The sequence below is a fragment of the Oryx dammah genome, unplaced genomic scaffold (genome assembly GCF_014754425.2).
Source record: "Oryx dammah isolate SB20612 unplaced genomic scaffold, SCBI_Odam_1.1 HiC_scaffold_18, whole genome shotgun sequence".
NCBI classification, from domain to species: Eukaryota; Metazoa; Chordata; class Mammalia; order Artiodactyla; family Bovidae; genus Oryx; species Oryx dammah.
This window is the reverse complement of record NW_024070202.1, coordinates 86818479-86838938: the sequence shown is the minus strand read 5'-3', so window position 1 is coordinate 86838938 and position 20460 is coordinate 86818479. Positions and strand designations below refer to the sequence as shown.

Below are 20460 nucleotides of genomic sequence, written 5' to 3'. Positions count from 1 at the left end.
GGAAATGGCAACCCACTTCAGTACTCTTGCCTGGAGAATCCCATGGAGGGAGGTGCCTGGTAGGCTACAGTCCATGGGGTCACAAAGAGTCAGACATGACTGAGCAACTTCACTTTCACTTTATGTTCGTTTAGGCAAAATTAAAGTATTGGTTTGCTTTTACCCAACTTCTCCAACCACTTTACTAGTCCCCAATCTCCTTATTCTCAAGAATTTCATCTCTTCACCATTTCATATTTGATATGTCCGAAGTATGACCCAAACTGTTACTTGATCTGAGCTTTACCCATCCACCTCCCCACCCCTTTTGCCTCTTAAACTCTAATTTTACTTTCATTTGTGCACTACTGGTAATCTTCACATCTCTTTCTCTCTCTCTCTCTCTTTTTTACCAGCTTCATTCACTTTATTTTTCTCATAGAAAAGTATGTGGTGGCTACAGTTGGAGCATGGGTCCTCTGCATGGAAACTCTGGTGCAGGTCTCTGCAAGATGGTCAGGGAATTCCTAATACCAAGACTGGGTGAACACTGTCTCTTTCCAGAGATCAGGAGTGAGATAACTATAGATTGGAAATGGCATCAAAAGTGGCCTTGGCCAAGTTGCCCAGAGTGGTGGAGCAGCCCCTGACAGAGGTGTGGCACTCCGTCAATTCCGTCCATCAGTAGAAGCTTGTTGGGCACAGGGGCTGAGACCAGGCTGGTGCCCCTGGAGGCAGGCAGGGAGTGGGTGCTCCAGCACACAGCCCCAGTGACCAGTCACCTTGCAAGGATCAACATGGGGCTTGCAGATCTTGTTCCCCCAGTAACCTCATCGCACACTGACAGTGGAGAACTTGCCCAGAGTGCTGGCCCCACAGATGTTAGTGGTTGCCTCCTTGGGAACTTGACACCAGAACTGACATGTCCCTTGTAATTCTTGATGGCAACAAATGCCTTGAACTTGGTCTGCTGGCTAGCAAAAGGCTGCTTTTGCACAGGCATATTCTTCAAAACCTTCTTCTTGAGGGATGTCCTGGGGAAAAAAGTCAGTGATCTCAGATCCCTTGATCAGCAGAGACAAGAGATAGATCTCCTCCAGGGACTTGATCTTCATGTCGTGACCAGGTGGCCCAGCTTGGTGACGGTGGCAGGAGGGGGGTGGGTGGCTGTGGGGGGCGCCGAGGATGGTCCATGTCCTTGGCCTTGCCTCTGCCAGCTTTGCAACGTTGGCCTCAGCTGTGACCCGGGCATGGACACAGGTGCCCAAGCCTCCCAGAAGCCACTACAGGAGGCTGTAAACACACACTGTGTACACCACACTGTGTAAAACTCAGGAATGTATTCTAGGGCCTTGGGACTTCCGGTACTGCCATGGCAGCAGGGGCGTCGTCTGCCATTGGCTGTTTTTACACAGAAGAGGCCAAACATCTCTGCTTTTTCCCCTACATTTTTCTCCAAAGATCCTTATTGACAGCACTGAATTTCTCTGTTGGCCCATCTATAAGTAATTCCTTGAGGCTATTGCAAACACAGCTTCTTCTTCACCCCTACCCTGTATCTATCTGTTTCTTTCCGTTCAGACACCATGACGTCTACAGCCTTGGAAATAGATTATCTTGTATAGTCAGATTATATTTTCTATTGATTTTGAAGGTGAGAGAGGCTGCCACCTAGAGAAGATAAAAGCTTTCATGCTTCAGGACCTTATAGCAGGCAAGTTCTGGGATAGAAAATTGTATAGAAAGGCAGTCATCTTACCCTTTATGCAAGACAGCAAAGGAGACACAAATGTATAGAATGGACTTTTGGACTCTGAGGGAGAGGGAGAGGGTGGGATGATTTGGGGGAATGACTTTGAAACATGTATACTATCATGTAAGAAACGAAGTGCCAGTCTATGTTCGATACAGGATACAGGATGCTTGGGGCTGGTGCATGGGGATGATCCAGAGGGATGGTATGGGGTGGGAGGTGGGAGGGGGATTCAGGATTGGGAGCTTGTATACACCCGTGGTGGATTCATGTCAATGTGTGGCAAAACCAATACAGTATTGTAAAGTAAAATAAAGCAAAAATAAAAGATCTTTAAAAATAAAAAATAAAATAAAAGGCAGACATCTTACTAAAATTAATCACTAATCCAGGTTCAAATTCACAAATTATTCTTTCTGAGAATAACAGCATCGTGGTTAAGAGCTTGAGCTTTGGAGTCCGCCAGGAAATGGACCTAAGCTTAGTTCCTCAGCAGGGATCTGCGTGTCTTCATTTAACTTTTCTGAGTATCAGTTTTCTCAAATTGATTGTGACTATTAATATCTACCTCATGGGCTAGTGTATGGCTTGCTTGGGCTATCATAGATTTAACACTTTTCACAATATCTGGCATGTAGGTGTTCAAAGATGGTACTTCTCTGATTACCATATAATTACCACACTGTTTGCATTTTACCACTGTATACATTTGTATTTTAAATGTATTTCTTGTGTCAATAAAAATGTAATTGGTTGATCTAAGAAAGAAGAGGAAAATTTTATTCGAGCCAAATTGAAGATTATAACCCAGGTACAGTGGGAAGCCCCAATGATTCAAGAGCTAAAGAATCTGCCTGCAGTGCAAGAGAAGTGGATTTGTGATCCCTGGGTCCAGAAGATCCCTGGAGAAGGAAATGGCAACCCAGTCCAGTACTCTTGCTTGGGAAACCCCACGGACAGAGGAGGCTGGTGGGCTATAGTTCATAGTGTTGCAAGGAGTTGGATAAGACAGAGCACACGCCCAGGAACAGCATCTCAGAGCACTCTGAGAACTGTCCTGTCCATTAGAGGTCAAAGCACAGTGATACAAGTTTTTTGAGAAGAGAGCTGTACTTTAAATGGTATATTTTTGACAGCTGACACAATCCGAGATCTGTAAGTACACAGTGGTGGGTCATTGTGACCCCTTATAAGATGAAGAAGGAATGTTATCTTTTAAGGGATTATCTTATTGGTGCTAGGAGAATGTTGCTGTTTATGCTTGAGCAGGTATTTCTGCCTATGGGGAGGTTTTGCTGATGCATAATGTAGATACAAAGTGCACAGTAGATGCAGGGAGAGGAGGCCAATGGACCAAGAAAAATTGTTTTGTTCAAATTTTTCTTGTCATAAAATATGAATTGTATTTCTCTTTTAAGACTTTCTGAAGCGTGTGCCTCCAATGCAGGAGACCTGGGTTCAGTCCCTGGGTTGGGAAGATCCCCTGGAGAAGGCAATGGTAACCCACTCCAGTACTCTTGCCTGGAGAATCTCATGGACGGAGAAGCCTGGTAGGCTACAGTCCATGGGGTCACAAAGAGCTGGACACGACTGAGTGACTTCACACAAAGTATATATTATATTCTTAGATTCTGACCTGTGCTTTTACTACTCTGTTGTTCATACTTTTTTTTTTTAATGGAAACATTTCAGGTTATGGTTTTCATGTACTTTAGGATCATTTGCTGCATATTTTTCACTGATATCCTATAGAAAATATTTAGGAACTCATTGATTTCATGTAAGAATTAGCTATCTGTGTTTATGTAAATAGTTTTCCTATAATCCTGCTTTAAATACATCAGCACAGGAATCAGTCTTCTCCACAGAATGAAAGTAACATAAGCCAACCATCAACATTTTTAGGAATACTATGACAAGAATTAAAGCAAAAGAGCTCAGATCCCTAGTAAGTTTATATTGGGGTATTTCTACAAATCTACATGCTTTCCATTATACCTGAGTCTGGAGATCTTAAGGTTAAATCAAGTCCACGTTAGATTATACAGATAAAATCATTTAAATAGAAATGATGGTTTTTCAGCCAGGATGCTGAGACTTTTTTTTTTTAATTCCTGATTTCATTATTTATTTATTTTTGGCTGTGCTGGGTCTTTTTTGCTGTGAGAGTTTTTTCTCTAGTTGCTGCAAGTGGGGGCTACTTTCTTGTAGTGTGGGGGCTTTTTATTGCTGTGGTTTCCCTTGTTGTAGAGCACAGGATTTATGGTGTGTGGGCTTCAGTAGCTGCAACATGTGGGCTCAGTAATTACGGCTCTCAGGCACTAGAGCACAGGTTCAGTAGTCATGCACGGGCTTACTTGCTCTGTAGAATGTGGGATCTTCCTGAACCAGAGATTGAACTTGTGTATCCTGCATTGGTAGGCAGATCCTGTACCACTGAGCCACCAGGGGAGCCTGATGCTGAGTCTTAATAAGATTTTATTTGGGTGATTCTTTAGCTCCTCCAATTACATATCTTTCTCCTTTCCCAATATTACTTTTTCCAATCTCTACTTCCCCACTTCTCTGCTCCATTTCAAGGCTAAGTATAATCAGTACTGTTAAACTGAATTTCCATCCATCAGTAGCAGAGCTCTATAAATTCTCCAACTGAAACTCATTAGCAACTGTAAATATTCCTTAGTGTTTACATTACACTGTATTTTAACCTTATTTACATGGATAACTCACACCTATCATTCCCAACTTTATAAGCCATCATAACAGGTTACAAAAATTCAACAAAGAGCATGGCAGTTCCAAGGACTGTTACTATCATAAGGATAAGAGTTGAATATTCATTAGTGCCAGGAAATTAAAAAAATGTCCAGATATGCTCTGGTAATTTTGTTTGCTCCAAATGACATTAGCAAACATGTAGAGTATTACTGAAGAATATTTCCAGTTATAATTACATCAAACATAATTTTAAGAAATTATTTCTAAAATTGATAGATTCTAACAAAATTGCATCAGCATGTTATTCAAAGTCATTAAACCTCAAAAGGAAAATATAATCAAAGTAAAATAATTATAAGGCATGTTGGGATTTTCTCAGTAATCTTTCCATTTAGAAGTGGATTTAGATAGTGGGGTACCAAGCCTCTATACAGAGAGTCTTACATACACACGTTCATTTAGTCTTTCATGTTAATTGATTTAGAGGGACAAATATTGATGTTTGCTCTGTAAAGAAGCTTTAAAAACTCTTCTCAACCTTAAATTTTATAATTCAAGAGTTATAACTTAAAAAAACAAGTCTGTTTTTTTTTTTTAATGTGGGTGTGACCAAGATGCTGATTATTATCTGAGTGCTACATCACATCCATTCTCCAGGTTTCTAACTTGATCTGGGCCTGGGAGGCTGACCTCTATGGATTTTATCCCCAAGGTTTCCCCTAAGATCTCCTGTTGTGTTGGGTTGATGAGCTACTCTCGCCAAAGTTTGGAGTACAGGAAAAATATGCCAAGGGACTCTGAGTTAGAGTCCCTGGCTGAGACCCTGACTTATGTTGGTCTCAAGAGTGATCCTCAAAATGGAATTCTCAGGTTGTGATATTCACATACTTGAATGTATAAATACCATCCTCGCTCGGAGGCAACGGCATATAATAACATCACATTACTCAAATTATCATTAAAGATGGCATGGGATGGAATATGGGCCTTCACCAGTGGCTCAGCAGTAAAGAATCAGTCTGCAATGCAGGAGACTCAGAAGACTCTGGTTTGATCCCTGGGTTGGGAAGAAACCCTGGAAGAGAGCATGGCAACCCACTCCAGTATTCTTGCCTGGAGGATCCCATGGACAGGAGAGTCTGGCCAGCTACAGTTAATGGGGTCACAAAGAGTAGAACATGACTGAAGTAACTTAGCACACATGTATGTAATAGAGTACAGGGAGTGAACAAAGTAGTGAGGGACCAAACAGTCTTCCACTTAGTTGATATGGCAACCATGGGGTGGATTGTGGAATGGACTGGACACTTCTGGGTACTCTGGAGAGTGTACATTAAAAGATAAAGTCTAGAATTCCCAGTTCAAAACAGTAGTCAATGGAAAATTCCAATAGCTCAATAAACCTGAAACACCAAGGACTCAGATTTTGTAGGCAAAAATGTTTGGGTAACTCCACCAGATAAAGAATTCTGTTCAGCCAAGATGCTGGTAGAAAGTAGAGGAATAAGTGGTAAAACACATAAGCTGTTGTTATTGGTTTTGTAGCCAACTACAAAAAGCTTTCCCAGCAGTTTTAAATGAATTGCTTTCCTCTTTTTCCTTCTTACATTTTATGAAGAGTGTCAGTAGTGGCTAACATCACAATCTAGATTCCAGGGGTGGGAAGTATGACAGAACTGACGTCACTCAACCATGACACTACGGCTGGTGAGATTTTGTGTTTCTCCTGTGCAGAGTTCACAAGTTCTTCCTATAGGCAAAGGTCAAGGGTAAAAGCTGAATAGCAAAATGAAGGACTGCATGCTTTATTCTCTGTTTGCATACCCCCACCTTACACTTTGATCCATACCATGCTCTTTAGCCTCTGTGTGTCAGACACTGACCTCTATGGATTCCATTATCAGCCTTCCCTTATCCTTTGGCCTCTAGCTGGGTTTGGCCAAAGAGAGACAATAACAGGGTATTGGGAGGTGAAAAGAAAAGCATGTTGGGTTACTTATTCCCTTTGCACCTTTACTTTTGCTTGGCCAGAGTTGTGGCAGTGGCTGTGTTCTGTAGCTTCAGCCTTCAGTTCCTCCTCTATGGTCCCAAACATTCTCTAGGTAATGGAGACACTATTCCTATTCTCGTCCCTTTGGTTGTGAAGTAATCTGCCACTCTTGCTGATGATCCCTGAGTGTTTCACTAAGCCTTGCCCATACTTCTTTCACGGAACTCTTTCAGTTACAGCCTTTGTGTTTGCCATTTCTTTCCTGCTAGTACAACAATATACTATGGAAGGAAGAAAAAAAATTGGGAGGGACTTGATAAGGATAGCCATTGGCAGTGGGATGTACCTACAAGTGGTGGAGAAAATGAGGCTAGGAAAGCAGAGCAGAGAATGCAGAGAATACGGGCACAGACAACAGTTGGTATTCTAGATGAATACCAATCAGCATTATAGATCATAGCAATAAGCAGTGGTGTTAACTGATAGGCATGTGGGGTAAAGGAGGTGAGAATCCAAGTGAAGTTGGTCTCTGGAAGAACCTGCTAGCCAAGTGGACAAAGTAAACAAATCAGGATTTTCAGGTGTCAGGGCTTCAGGCACCAGAATTCTCATCTATGTTTGGGACTTGGCAAGTGCACAGAAAAGCTTTGGTTTTGATGACAGTTTTTGAACAGATTACCAAATACTGTTCATTTACTTCATACACTAGCTTGTTTCTTCATTCATTCATCAAATATGTATTGAATTCCTTTTATACTGCAGGTCCTCAGTTGGACACCAAAGCTATAAATAAATGTGTGTAAGATATATTATCTTACTTCATGGGATTCAAAACTTACCAGGAGCTGAAGACACGTATGAATGTAACTAATACTTGGTTACTAAACATCTTTTTCTGGGTATATCTTGTAGGTACCTCATACTAGATATGCATGCAACCTTACTCCTTATTTTCTAAAAAGCACAACTCTCTTCCACTCTCCATTTCATGAACAGCAGCACAGCTACGACCTTGTTTCAGAGTTGACCCCTTGGCCCATTGGAGTCAGTCATTCTTTTTTTTTCTAAAGTCTGTTTTGTATACATTCTTATTAGAGGATTTTTCTTACTTATGCATCTGATAAGCAGCCAAGGTTGAGAAACTACTGTATTAGCTATAAATTCTTCCTAAACTGAGGTCATAATTGGTCCATAGAGAATGAAGTCAGCTGTATCTTGTGGGGGGAGTGTATGTGTGTTTGTGTATATCCAGGAAGGAGAAGAGTCCCGTATTTCTTGCTAAGTTGTGTATATGGAGCTGGTGGTGCTTGTTGGAGATGTCAGAGACATAGTGTGTGATTAGTTGTTCAACCACGGATTCTCAGGATGATATTATTTGTAAGAATCTCCACATTCAAGCTGTCATCATTGTTATCAGCACTCTGGGATCTTAGGGACTGACTTGTGCAGATTGAACTCAAAAGCCAAAAATGTCAATTTATTATTATTTTTTTATAAGATACACATGTCATTGCCTGACAGTATATTCTGTCCTGTGCAGGGAAGTCTGATTATAGCTGGACACAACCCTCTCTACAGAATTGAATGTAGCATAAAGAAAATAGGTTTCAGCTTCGGCCCCTCCCTTACTTGAGCCCTGTGAGTGCTGGGCTTGACTGGGAACTGTAGATTATTCCCAGTAGAGAAGGGAAGCCAGAGTTGAAACCAGCAAGTATTTCTATGTAAACATTTTTGGTAAATTGCCTGAAGAAATCTCAGAAGAATGGGACCTGAATTTTCAAGCCCTTAATTATTCATCATGAATTCTTTTCTTAGTATAAGTAAAAATTCATTATTGTACTTAATTTTAAATTTATAATTTTGTCTTTTTTATCAAAGAAGTTCCAACAGATGGTATCTCAGGCTGCCCCCAAATCTGGATCTGTCCCTGTGTCTCTAACATGGGAATCTGGACACTGCTGGCCTGACCAGATAATTGTCTTTCATGGGCAAGATTCTGCTCACCTTTTTGATTCCATTCATCTCACAGTTCTGGGGTTATCGTTTCATTGCTTCAGGCAGAAAACAAGCAATTAAGTTACAGCTTGTTTACATGATTGTATCCCATAGAGATCTTGAGAGGAAAACAGGATCTCCTGAAAGGGACCTGGAAAATCCCTTTAGTGATTCATTGAAAAACAATTCCTACATCTTACCTGGTGGTCTTGTGGTTAAGAAGCTACCTGTCAATGTAGGGGACATGGGTTCGATCCTGGTCCAGGAATATTCCACAGGAGCCACTAGGCCCAGGCGCCACAGCTACTGAGCCAGAGAGCCTAGAATGTGTGCCCCACAAGAGCAGCCACCACAACGAGAAACCCACGTCCTGCATTGAAGACCTCCATTTTGGTGCTAGTCATCTGTTTTATTTGAGGGTGATACTTCTCTTTTTACTCATGTTGTCAGGCTAGTGTGCCCAGTATACCATATGTAATAATAGCAACACTATTATTTTCAAGATAGTACTCAGCAGTGAAAACTTTGATATGCTTTTTGTCAATCTACCTCATGAAGAAGCATGGGTTACAGAAGACTTGTCAGAGATGAGTGATTAAAAATGTTTGTTTCCACCATTCTCTTTTCATATAGGCATTTTTGTAAGCAAAATAGTTTTGCTAAATGAGTCTGTAGAAAATGCAGGTATAAGGGCGTTTCTTCAAAATCCATAGGCATAGGTCTTTTAAAAGTAGAATCAACTAGTCTCAGTGTACCTGTATTTCAGGTTGATTTTAGAGCTCACAATGAAGCTGTAGCTCAATTTCATTTTCTTTAGACATTTAGAGCAAACAACCTTTGAAAGATCAATCTAAAGAAGTGATCTTGATTTAAATTCCTGCCAATACAGTTAGTGTATGTTTCTACCTTCTTCATTCATTGCATGATTTTACTTTTTCGTGTGTATCCTCAGTGATACATGAGCAATCACCATGATATTGGGGGACAATCTGGCTGTTTGATGAATTAAGTCTGTACTAGGTTCCCAAGGGCCTCTGTAACAAAGTGGCAATGACTAGGGTTGTTGCTGTTCAGTCACTAAGTCGTGTCATACTCTGTGACCCATGAACTACAGTGTGCCAGGCTTCCCTGTCCTTCACTATCTCCCTGAGTTTGCTCATGTCCATTGACTTGGTGATGCTATCCAACCATCTCATCCTCTGTGGTTCCCTTCTCCTGTCTTCAGTCTTTCTCAGCATCAGGGTCTTTTCCAATGAGTCAGTTCTTCACATCAGGTGGCCAAATTATTGGAGTTTCAACTTCAGCATCAGTCCTTCCAATGAATATTCAAAGTTGATTTCCTTTAGGATTGGCTGGTTTGATCTCCTTGCTGACCAAGGGACTCTCAAGAGTCTTCTCCAATACCACAGTTCAAAAACATCAATTCTTCAGTATACAGCTCTCTTTATGGTCCAACTCTCCCATCTGTACATGACTACTGGAAAAATCATAGCTTTGCCTATACAAATCTTTGTTGGCAAAGTAATGTCTTGCTTTTTAATACGTTGTCTAGATTTCTTATAGCTTTCCTTCCAAGGAGCAAGCGTCTTTTAATTTCATGGCTGCAGTCACTATCCACAGTGATTTTGGAGCCCAAGAAAATAAGATCTGCCACTGTTTCCACTTTTTCCCAACTATTTGCCATGAAGTGATGGGACAAGGAGACTTAGAGCAACATAAATTTATTGCTTCACAGCTCTAGAGACCAGAAGTCTGCTATCAAGGTGTTGACCAGGCTGTGGTCCCTCCATAGGCACTATGGGAGAATCCTTGCTTCTTCAAGTACCTAGTAGTTTCTGGGGTTCCTTGGCTTGCAGTACTAAAATTTTACCTCTGTTTCAGTCATGGCTTCTTCCCTTAATGTGTCCTTTTTTCTTTTTAATTTGTCTATTCCAGGTCTTAGTTGTGGCACATCAGGTTTTTTTTTTAAATCGTGGCATGAGGGAAGTGGGATCTAGTTTCCTGACTAGGGATCAAACCTGGGCCCCCTTGCATTGGGAGCCAGAGTCTTAGCCCCTGGACCACCAGAAAAGTCCCCTGTGCCTTTTTCTTTTAAAGACATATTATGATGGATTTAAGCCATCTGAATCAGGTATGATCTTGTTTCTATTCTTTCCTTCTTTTTATCTGTAAAGACTCTATTTCCAGATGAGATCACATATCAAGGTTCTGGGTGAACATAAATTTTGGGGCAGGAGGGTGCAGTTCAATCCAAAACAGTTCAGTTCAGTTCAGTTCAGTCGCTCAGTCGTGTCTGACTCTTTACGACTCCATGAATCGCAGCACACCAGGCCTCGCTGTCCATCACCAACTCCCGGAGTTCACCAGACTCACGTCCATCGAGTCCGTGATGCCATCCAGCCATCTCATCCTCTGTCGTCCCCTTCTCCTCCTGCCCACAATCCCTCCCAGCATCAGAGTCTTTTCCAATGAGTCAACTCTTCGCGTGAGGTGGCCAAAGTACTGGAGTTTCAGCTTTAGCATCATTCCTTCCAAAGAAATCCCAGGGCTGATCTCCTTCAGGATGGACTGGTTGGATCTCCTTGCAGTCCAAGGGACTCTCAAGAGTCTTCTCCAACACCTCAGCTCAAAAGCATCAATTCTTCAGCACTCAGCCTCTTGACAGTCCAACTCTCACATCCATACATGACTACTAGAAAAACCATAGCCCTGACTAGATGGACCTTAGTTGGCAAAGTAATGTCTCTGCTTTTGAATATGCTATCTAGGTTGGTCATAACTTTTCTTCCAAGGAGTAAGCATCTTTTAATTTCATGGCTGCAATCACCATCTGCAGTGATTTTGGAGCCCCCCAAAATAGTGTCTGACACTGTTTCCACTGTTTCCCCATCTATTTCCCATGAAGTGATGGGACCGGATGCCATGATCTTCGTTTTCTGAATGTTGAGCTTTAAGCCAACATTTTCACTCTCCTTTTTCACTTTCATCAAGAGGCTTTTTAGTTCCTCTTCACTTTCAGCCATAAGGATGGTGTCATCTGCATATCTGAGGTTATTGATATTTCTGCCAGCAATCTTGATTCCAGCTTGTGTTTCTTCCAATCCAGCATTTCTCATGATGTACTCTGCATATCAGTTAAATAAGCAGGGCAACAATATACAGCCTTGACGTACTCTTTTTCCTATTTGGAACCAGTCTGTTGTTCCATATCCAGTTCTAACTGTTGTTTCCTGACCTGCATACAGATTTCTCAAGAGGCAGGTCAGGTGGTCTGGTATTCCCATCTCTTTCAGAATTGTCCACAGTTGATTGTGATCCACACAGTCAAAGGCTTTGGCATAGTCAATAAAGCAGAAATAGATGTTTTTCTGGAACTCTCTTGCTTTCTCCATGATCCAGCAGATGTTGGCAATTTGACCTCTGGTTCCTCTGCCTTTTCTAAAACCAGCTTGAACATCTGGAAGTTCATGGTTCATGTATTGCTGAAGCCTGACTTAGAGAATTTTGAGCATTACTTTACTAGCATGTGAGATGAGTGCAATTGTGTGGTAGTTTGAACATTCTTTGGCATTGCCTTTCTTTGGGGTTGGAATGAAAACTGACCTTTTCCAGTCCTGTGGCCACTGCTGAGTTTTCCAAATTTGCTGGCATATTGAGTGCAGCACTTTCACAGCATCATCTTTCAGGATTTGAAATAGCTCAACTGGAATTCCATCACCTCCACTAGCTTTGTTCGTAGTGATGCTTCCTAAGGCCCACTTGACTTCACATTCCAGGATGTCTGGCTCTAGATTAGTGATCACATCATCATGATTATCTGGGTCGTGAAGATCTTTTTTGTACAGTTCTTCTTGTGTATTCTTGCCACCTCTCCTTAATATCTTCTGCCTCTGGTAGGTCCAGATGATTTCTGTCCTTTATTGAGCCCATCTTTGCATGAAATGTTCCCTTGGTATCTCTAATTTTCTTGAAGAGATCTCTAGTCTTTCCTATTCTGTTCTTTTCCTCCATTTCTTTGCATTGATCCCTGAAGAAGGCTTTCTTATCTCTTCTTGCTATTCTCTGGAACTCTGCATTCAGATGCTTATATCTTTCCTTTTCTCCTTTGCTTTTTGCCTCTCTTCTTTTCACAGCTATTTGTAAGGCCTCCCCAGACAGCCATTTTGCTTTTTTGCATTTCTTTTCCATGGGGATGGTCTTGATCCCTGTCTCCTGTACAGTCACGAACCTCATTCCATAGTTCATCAGGCACCCAATCTATCAGATCTAGGCCCTTAAATCTGTTTCTCACCTCCCCGCATAATCATAAGGGATTTGATTTAGGTCATACCTGAATGGTCTAGTGCTTTTCCCTACTTTCTTCAATTTGAGTCTGAATTTGGCAATAAGGATTTCATGATCTGAGCCACAGTCAGCTCCTGGTCTTGTTTTTGTTGACTACATAGAGCTTCTCCATCTTTGGCTGCAAAGAATATAATCAATCTGATTTCAGTGTTGACCATCTGGTGATGTCCATGTGTAGAGTCTTGGAAGAGGGTGTTTGCTATGACCAGTGCATGTTCTTGGCAAAACTCTATTAGTCTTTGCCCTGCTTCATTCTGCATTCCAAGGCCAAATTTGCCTGTTACTCCAGGTGTTTCTTGACTTCCTACTTTTGCATTCCAGTCCCCTATAATGAAAAGGACATCTCTTTTGAGTGTTAGTTCTAAAAGGTCTTGTAGGTCTTCATAGAACCGTTCAACTTCAGCTTCTTCAGCGTTACTAGTTGGGGCATAGACTTGGATAATTGTGATATTGAATGGTTTGCCTTGGAGATGAACAGAGATCATTCTGTCGTTTTTGAGATTGCATCCAAGTACTGCATTTTGGATTCTTTCGTTGACCATGATGGCTACTCCATTTCTTCTGAGGGATTCCTGCCCACAGTAGTAGACATAATGGTCATCTGAGTTAAATTCACCCATTCCAGTCCATTTTAGTTCACTGATTCCTAGAATGTCAACGTTCACTCTTGCCATCTCTTGTTTGACCACTTCCAATTTGCCTTGATTCATGGACCTGACATTCCAGGTTCCTATGCAATATTGCTCTTTACAGCATCAGATCTTGCTTCTATCACCAGTCACATCCACAGCTGGGTATTGTTTTTCTTTGGCTCCATCCCTTCATTCTTTCTGGAGTTATTTCTCCACTGATCTCCAGTAGCATATTGGGCACCTAACGACCTGGGGAGTTCCTCTTTCAGTATCCTATCATTTTGCCTTTTCATACTGTTCATGGAGTTCTCAAGGCAAGATTACTGAAGTGGTTTGCCATTCCCTTCTCCAGTGGACCACATTCTGTCAGACCTCTCCACCATGACCCGCCCATCTTGGGTTGCCCCGCGGGCATGGCTTGGTTTCATTGAGTTAGACAAGGTTGTGGTCCTAGTGTGATTAGATTGACTAGTTTTCTGTGAGTATGGTTTCAGTGTGTCTGCCTTCTGATGCCCTCTTGCTAATCCACTACAATTAGGTGCTAGGAATGCTATTCCCTCCCTGACAAGAGAGATGGTATTTCCCTTTTGTGTGCTCAGCAGGTGGCACAGCCAGGCATCTACCAGCCATGGAGCTTTCATGCAGCCAAGAAGCTGAGTATGTAAGCAGACCAGGTAGCCTGTGCCCCAGAAAGAGGCAGGAAAGAAGCAGAAGTGGTTTCTAGCAGTGAAAGTTTTTATTGAACTTAATTCCTTCTTAAAATTCAACAGAGGTGTTCTAAGATGTGGGTATCATCCCCCAGCCTTTGCTATCTTTGTTGTTCCTGAAACCCCTTTCTTTTCTCTTCTCTGTGGCAACTCATTCTCTTGTCTCCCTCACATTGGACTTGTGCCCAGTGAGTAAACTTTGCCTTAAGCCTTCTGCTCCTGGGCTCTCACTTTCTACCCACTTCATTCTTTATCCTTGTTTTCTCCACTCTTCCTCATTTTGTTCTTGTTTCATCCTTGGTCTAAATCTATTTCCTTCACAAAACTGCACAGATCCCTCAGACCCAGAGAGTGTAGTGCGGGCAGTGGACACTGGAAGTTTCCAAAGACAGAGCACAGGTTTTAGACTCCTAAGAGTTTATTCATTGCTGTGGTATTTGTCTTGATACAACTTTGACACTGGGCATTTAGCCTCTTAGGGTAGGGATTGTTTTTATTTAAACTATGTTTACAAAGTAGCTAAGAAATATTTGGAGTTAGCTCACATATATGTGCCCAGGAAATAATCTCTTTATGGAAAATTCTTGTCTTTCACGCTTTTGCCTTGGTTTTGTTTTAGGTCGTTTAATGATAAATGAGAATGATGGACAAGCCTGTGCCTGTCATGAGCAATGTCCACATTACACCATTCAATGAGACCACCTTCCTTTGATGTTCTTTCTTCCTTTCAAATTTTATTATGTTTGTTTCTGGGGAGCTATACAGATGGCGATGATCGTGAGAGTCAATTCAATGTCAGGGATACATTCTTCACCTGACTTCCTGCTTCCTGATGTGACCTTGTCTATGCTGAGTTTATTTTTCCTAGCTGCTGCTTCTTATACTGCAGAAAACAATATGTATATTCTTTTCTTCTTCCTGTCTCTAGAGTGAGATGACTACAGTAAAGGATTGGTTTCATCCTTTCTCTAACCCAAACCAGGAGTAGAATGAGAAAACCTTGACCCTCCTACCTCCTCATCTTGGCCTTCTGTTTATCTCCAGCTCAATTACACTGATGATGACTCCAGAAAAACTGCACTTGTATTTTATTTTTGCTTTAAATGCTTCCTCCTTTATTCAAGCTTTTCTCAGTCCTTTAAGACATCTTCTCTTTTGAGATTTTCATTCAAACAAGGCTGAGAGGAGGAACACTGGTTTTTCTTCCTTGATTTGAATATGTTTTAGTTACATTTGAATATATTAGATTCATTATTTGCCAGGGAGATATATTCCAAAATATATTCCAAAATTTGCATTTCCCTGATTTGCTTGTATTGCCATAACATATAATTGTTACCCAATTTATAAAATGCAGAGATATGGAACTGGAAATTTAGAGGCCCTTGTAGACTTATAATAACAATTACTAAGCAGGCAGTCAACAGATGAGCAGCAAACCTGTCCAGTGAGTTAAGCCTTGCTGCATAACTTTTGAGGGATGTTGTGAACTCTTGGGGATTTTGTGAAACCAACAAATGTTGATCCTGGGCCTTGAAATTTTCTTACAAATTTTTTTTCAGGGAGGCTCCTTAAATAATGATAATGGTAATGGCAGAGGAGATGAAATAAAAAGTAGTTTCCTCTGCTTTATTCATCTAAGGTGGTGGCAAATATAATCCCCCAGGCCATCACTATCTCCACCCAGAACCTGTTTGCAGGAATTGTGATTTTTCTGTGGATGGTTCCTGCTCTTATCTTACCTAATCAGATTTTTTAATTTCTTGGTTGTAAACAAGGTATATTTCCTTCCCAAGATAATTTGGGAGTTAGGCAACAATAGTGATTGTCACTTGGAAATTTTTCTTCCCTAAACTAATTCTTATTTTAAACAATATAAGACTTGGTACTTCCTGTCAGTAAGAAATTTATTTATAATAAGTTGAATATCTTATTAGGGTGAGTGATAAAGGTGATACTGTGAAATTTACTGTTCATGTGAGAAATACAGAGTATTGAGAGATCAATAGATCTAATATCCACCTCTTTTCTTTCTATGGCAAAGTTCACATAAGATTGAAAATGAGTTCTGAATACAAAGAAAGGAGTACATGAAACAGTAAAACAGTAAACCCCAATAATAGTTCATGCATATTGAGTATGTCTGTCACTTAATCTTCTTGAGAATGTTATGATGTTTCCCAATGTCCTGATGGGAAAATGACTTGCTAGAGAGTTGGTGAAGGAGGGATGAAGTCTAGGTCTGGCTCACTGTAATGCTCACGTGCCTAACTACTACCCTTATGGCCTCTCAGGAAGAACAGAACCAAAGTAAGGAACAAGGGAAGAAAGTCAAAGAATGTGGAGAAAGAGAGGCAACTTGAGTGGCCTAGACCCAACTTTCCAATTTCAAGAGTACTGACCTAGCACCTCACATGGGCAGAAGGGTTCTCCCCTATTGAAGGAGTCTGAAAGACTGACTGCAGAAGTCCTATGAAAGCATTTTAGGTGTATCCCAGCCTTGTTTTTCTTGCATCTATTGTCTCTCAATTGTGAAGAAATTTCTGATACCTGTCACACTTATTACAACAGTCACTATGATGAAAAACCTTTGAATTCTCCCATTTTAAGGATGAGTATTTATCATGTGCATATTTTGCAAAATCCTTGAGCACTGTAAACATCTGAATGATGGTTTGGAATGCAAAGGAAGGATTTTTTTTTTTTGGCCAGGTTAATATTTCATTACCAGGTCAGAAGTGCACAGGATTTCAAAATAAAGCAAAGAGAGAGCTAATGGAGCATCACGGGCTCCAGAGTCACCACAATCCAGGAGCCTTTCCTGGCTGTGCCCATTTAGGGATGCAGTTTTGATAGTTTTCCCATAAGTGTTCCACCATTTGCAGGATAATTCATGGTAACCAGTCATTCATTTCAACAAGCATGTCTTGAATACCTTTTGTGTTGAATATGCTCCTTTGAACCTTCTAGAACTCCTGTCTCCTCTGTACCTGCTCTGTCCCTGAAGGGTTGACCTTTGTGGACTGTATGCCAGCCCTCTGGCTTTCCTTGTGTCAAATTTGTAGAAAGCACTAGCAGGAAGTGGGAGGGCAGGAGAAGGAAGTAGGGTTATTCATATTCGGGGCTGGGGTTCTGCAAACTATGACCCTGGGTCCAAATCTAGCCTGCGGTTAATTTTTACAAATAATGTTTTATTGGCACACATCCATGCTCATCCATTTAAGTATTGTCTGTGGCTGCTTTTAGTCTCCAAATGCCAGAATTGGTGAATTGTGACAGAGATTTAATGGCCTGCAAAAAATTAAAAGACGCTTACTCCTTGGAAGAAAAGTTATGACCAACCTACCTAGCATATTGAAAAGCAGAGACATTACTTTGCCAACTAAGGTCCGTCTAGTTAGGCTATGGTTTTTCCAGTGGTCATGTATGGATGTGAGACTTGGACTGTGAAGAAAGCTGAGCACTGAAGAATTGATGCTTTTGAACTGTGGTGTTGGAGAAGACTCTTGAGAGTCCCTTGGACTGCAAGGAGATCCAACCAGTCCATCCTAAAGAAGATCAGTCCTGGGTGTCCATTGGAAGGACTGATGCTAAAGTGAAACTCCAGTACTTTGGCCACCTCATGTGAAGAGTTAACTCATTGGAAAAGACTCTGATGGTGGGAGGGATTGGGGGCAGGAGGAGAAGGGGACGACAGAGGATGAGATGGCTGGATGGCATCACCGACTTGATGGACGTGAGTTTGAGTGAACTCAGGGAGGCCTTTCATGCTGCAATTCATGGGGTTGCAAAGAGTCGGACATGACTGAGCGACTGAACTGAACTGAACTGAAAGCCTAAAATATTAATTTTCTGGTCCTTTACGGAAAAAAAAGTTTATTGACCCCTGCTTTAGATAACTCCCTCTCTGGGCAGGGTTATTGATTCCTTAGGGATCTCCATTCCTGTCAAAAGTCACCACTGTCTGGTGGCTTTCCCTATAGCTTCTGTGACAACTCAGGTAGAGCTCTCTCTGTGTTCTGGTAACTGTCTCTTACTCTGGACCTATTAAGGCCTACAGGAATCTCACTGTTTCTAGTCCTGGGGAGCAAGTGGGCATCACCACCTTTTATTTGTTGCCCTCCTTTATCCTTGCATACACTCCCTTCATGTCTTCTAATTTACCCAATTGAAATGACAGAGAACTGCAGATAAATAGACAACAAGAGACTTTGGGAAAATAAATAGTAATTGTCTGTTTCTTAGCTAGATGCTTGGCAGAGCACTTTGGACATCATCTCATTTTAGATCCTTGCAATAACCCCTGAAGTAGTCCCTATTATTTTCCTATTAATAGATAAGGAAACCTAGGTTTTTTTGAAAACTAAGTAGCTTGTCCGTGATTTATACTTCGAGGAGGAAAAGTAAGGATTGTGATCCAGGCTCTTAATCTTAGGAGATAACAAAGGACAGATTGTGGTTCACTATTCTTTTCAGGCTGGTGTTGTTGTCAAAATAAAGCTGAGATGGCTGATTTTGGCTATATCTTGAAGGAACTTAAATATTGTATGAAAGACCGTGGGCAAAAGAATCGGGGCATGACACACTAAACAGACGTGTGTATCTCCTGGAAAAAAGTTTTGAACTCATGACTATCACATTTGTTTAGTGATGTGCACTTTCCAAAGTATTTTCACAGCCTCGTAACAAGCCTGTGAAGCCAGATGACAATTCTTGGAACAGTTATAGAGTTCAGCACACTGAGACTGAAAGATTAAGTATAGCATATCCACACCCAATGAGTATTAAGAATTCATGCGTATGTGACAAAGTCCAGTGTTCTTTAAAAGCCCTGACTAGGGCTTCCCTGGTAGCTCAATGGTAAAGAATTTGCCTGCCAGCGTAGGAGACATGGGTTTGATCCCTTGTCTGGGAAGATCCCATATGCCGCAGAGCAATTAAGCCTGTGTGCCACAGCTATTGAGCCTGTGCTCCAGAGTCCGGGAGCCACAACTACTGAGCCCTTGTGCCTCAGCTACTGAAATCTGAGAGCCCTACCTAGGGCCCATGCTTGCAACAAGAGAATCTACTGCACTGAGAAGCCCATGTACCTCAATGACAGAGTAGGCCCCACTCTCCTTAAGTAGAGAGAAGCCTGTGCGGCATCAAAGACCCAGCACAGACAAAAAGAGAAAAGAAAAGGAAGTCTTGGATAATTGGCCCTGGAAGACAGGAGAATATCCGTTTTGTGAAGACTAGCCGCAGCTCTAGAAGCTGAAAAACGAAGTCTATCTGTGGTCTTCCTAGGGTGTCAGTGGCCAGAGAGTAATATTTCCTTGTTTTGAAAATTTTCTCCAACATGTACTTTTCTCATACCTGCCACAGCTGGGTTTCAACTCTCATGTCAACAATATTGAACCTAGAACATTTTTATAAACTCCACTCATATCTCCAATTACAAAGAAAATTAGAGCCCTCTCTGGAAGTTGAGTTTTCCCTCTGTATCTTTAGCTTTACATCGCCAAGATCATATTCCTAATCATTCCTCTAAAGCCTTTCCTTCTTGCTATGTTTCTCTGCACTGTTCTCAGTATCACCTGCTTCCTAATCACCACTTAGCCAAGCTTGAAACACCAAATTTGCTTCAGTTCTTCCTCTAACCTGTCATCCTAACCCGTAGTGTTGACTCTGTCCTTTTAAAGTTTTTACTATCATTTTTACTCAAATCCCTTCTATACACTACCTAGACCATATTCCCTTAAGCACGCAACTCTGATCATCTCATTGATTTGAGCAAAAAACCTCTGGGCCTACACACTATTTATAAGAATAAAGTTCAATGTGAAATTATTAAATTCATTAATGAAAATTAATATTCACTGGATATGGACACACAACACTTAATTTCTCAGTCTCCGTTTGCTGGACTCTAAAACTGCTCTAAGAACGGTCATCAGGCTTCACAGTTTTGTTGTGAGGCTGTGAAAATGTTTTGAGAAGTGCATATTGCTAAACGAGCGTGATATACATGAGTTTGAAACTTTCCCCCCCACCCCCAGGAGATACACCCATCTGTTGAACGTGTAACATTCGGACTATTTCCTTCACCGTCTCCGCCTGTCTCCTGCTGCGAACAGTTACAAACTTGGTCAATAACCATCCTGGAAGGACGTGAGGTCCCCGGCTACGGGAGTAGGTCAGAGATCTAAAAAGGCAGAAAGATTTTCGGGCTGGAGCTGGGGCAGGGTATGACCTAGTACCTGGCAGCGCCGCCGATTGGCGGAGAAGAAGGTTGTGCCTTCAGGGAGGGCGCTGATTGGCTGCGTAGGAGGAGTCATGACGTCCTAAGAAGTTAAGCAAACA

General features: G+C 41.5%; 1 pseudogene; it reads right to left on the bottom strand.

Annotated features, from left to right (window-relative positions):
- Positions 1-401: 401 nt before the first annotated feature.
- On the bottom strand, positions 402-1408 carry LOC120877535 (annotated as a pseudogene).
- Between the last annotated feature and the right edge of the window lie 19052 nt (positions 1409-20460).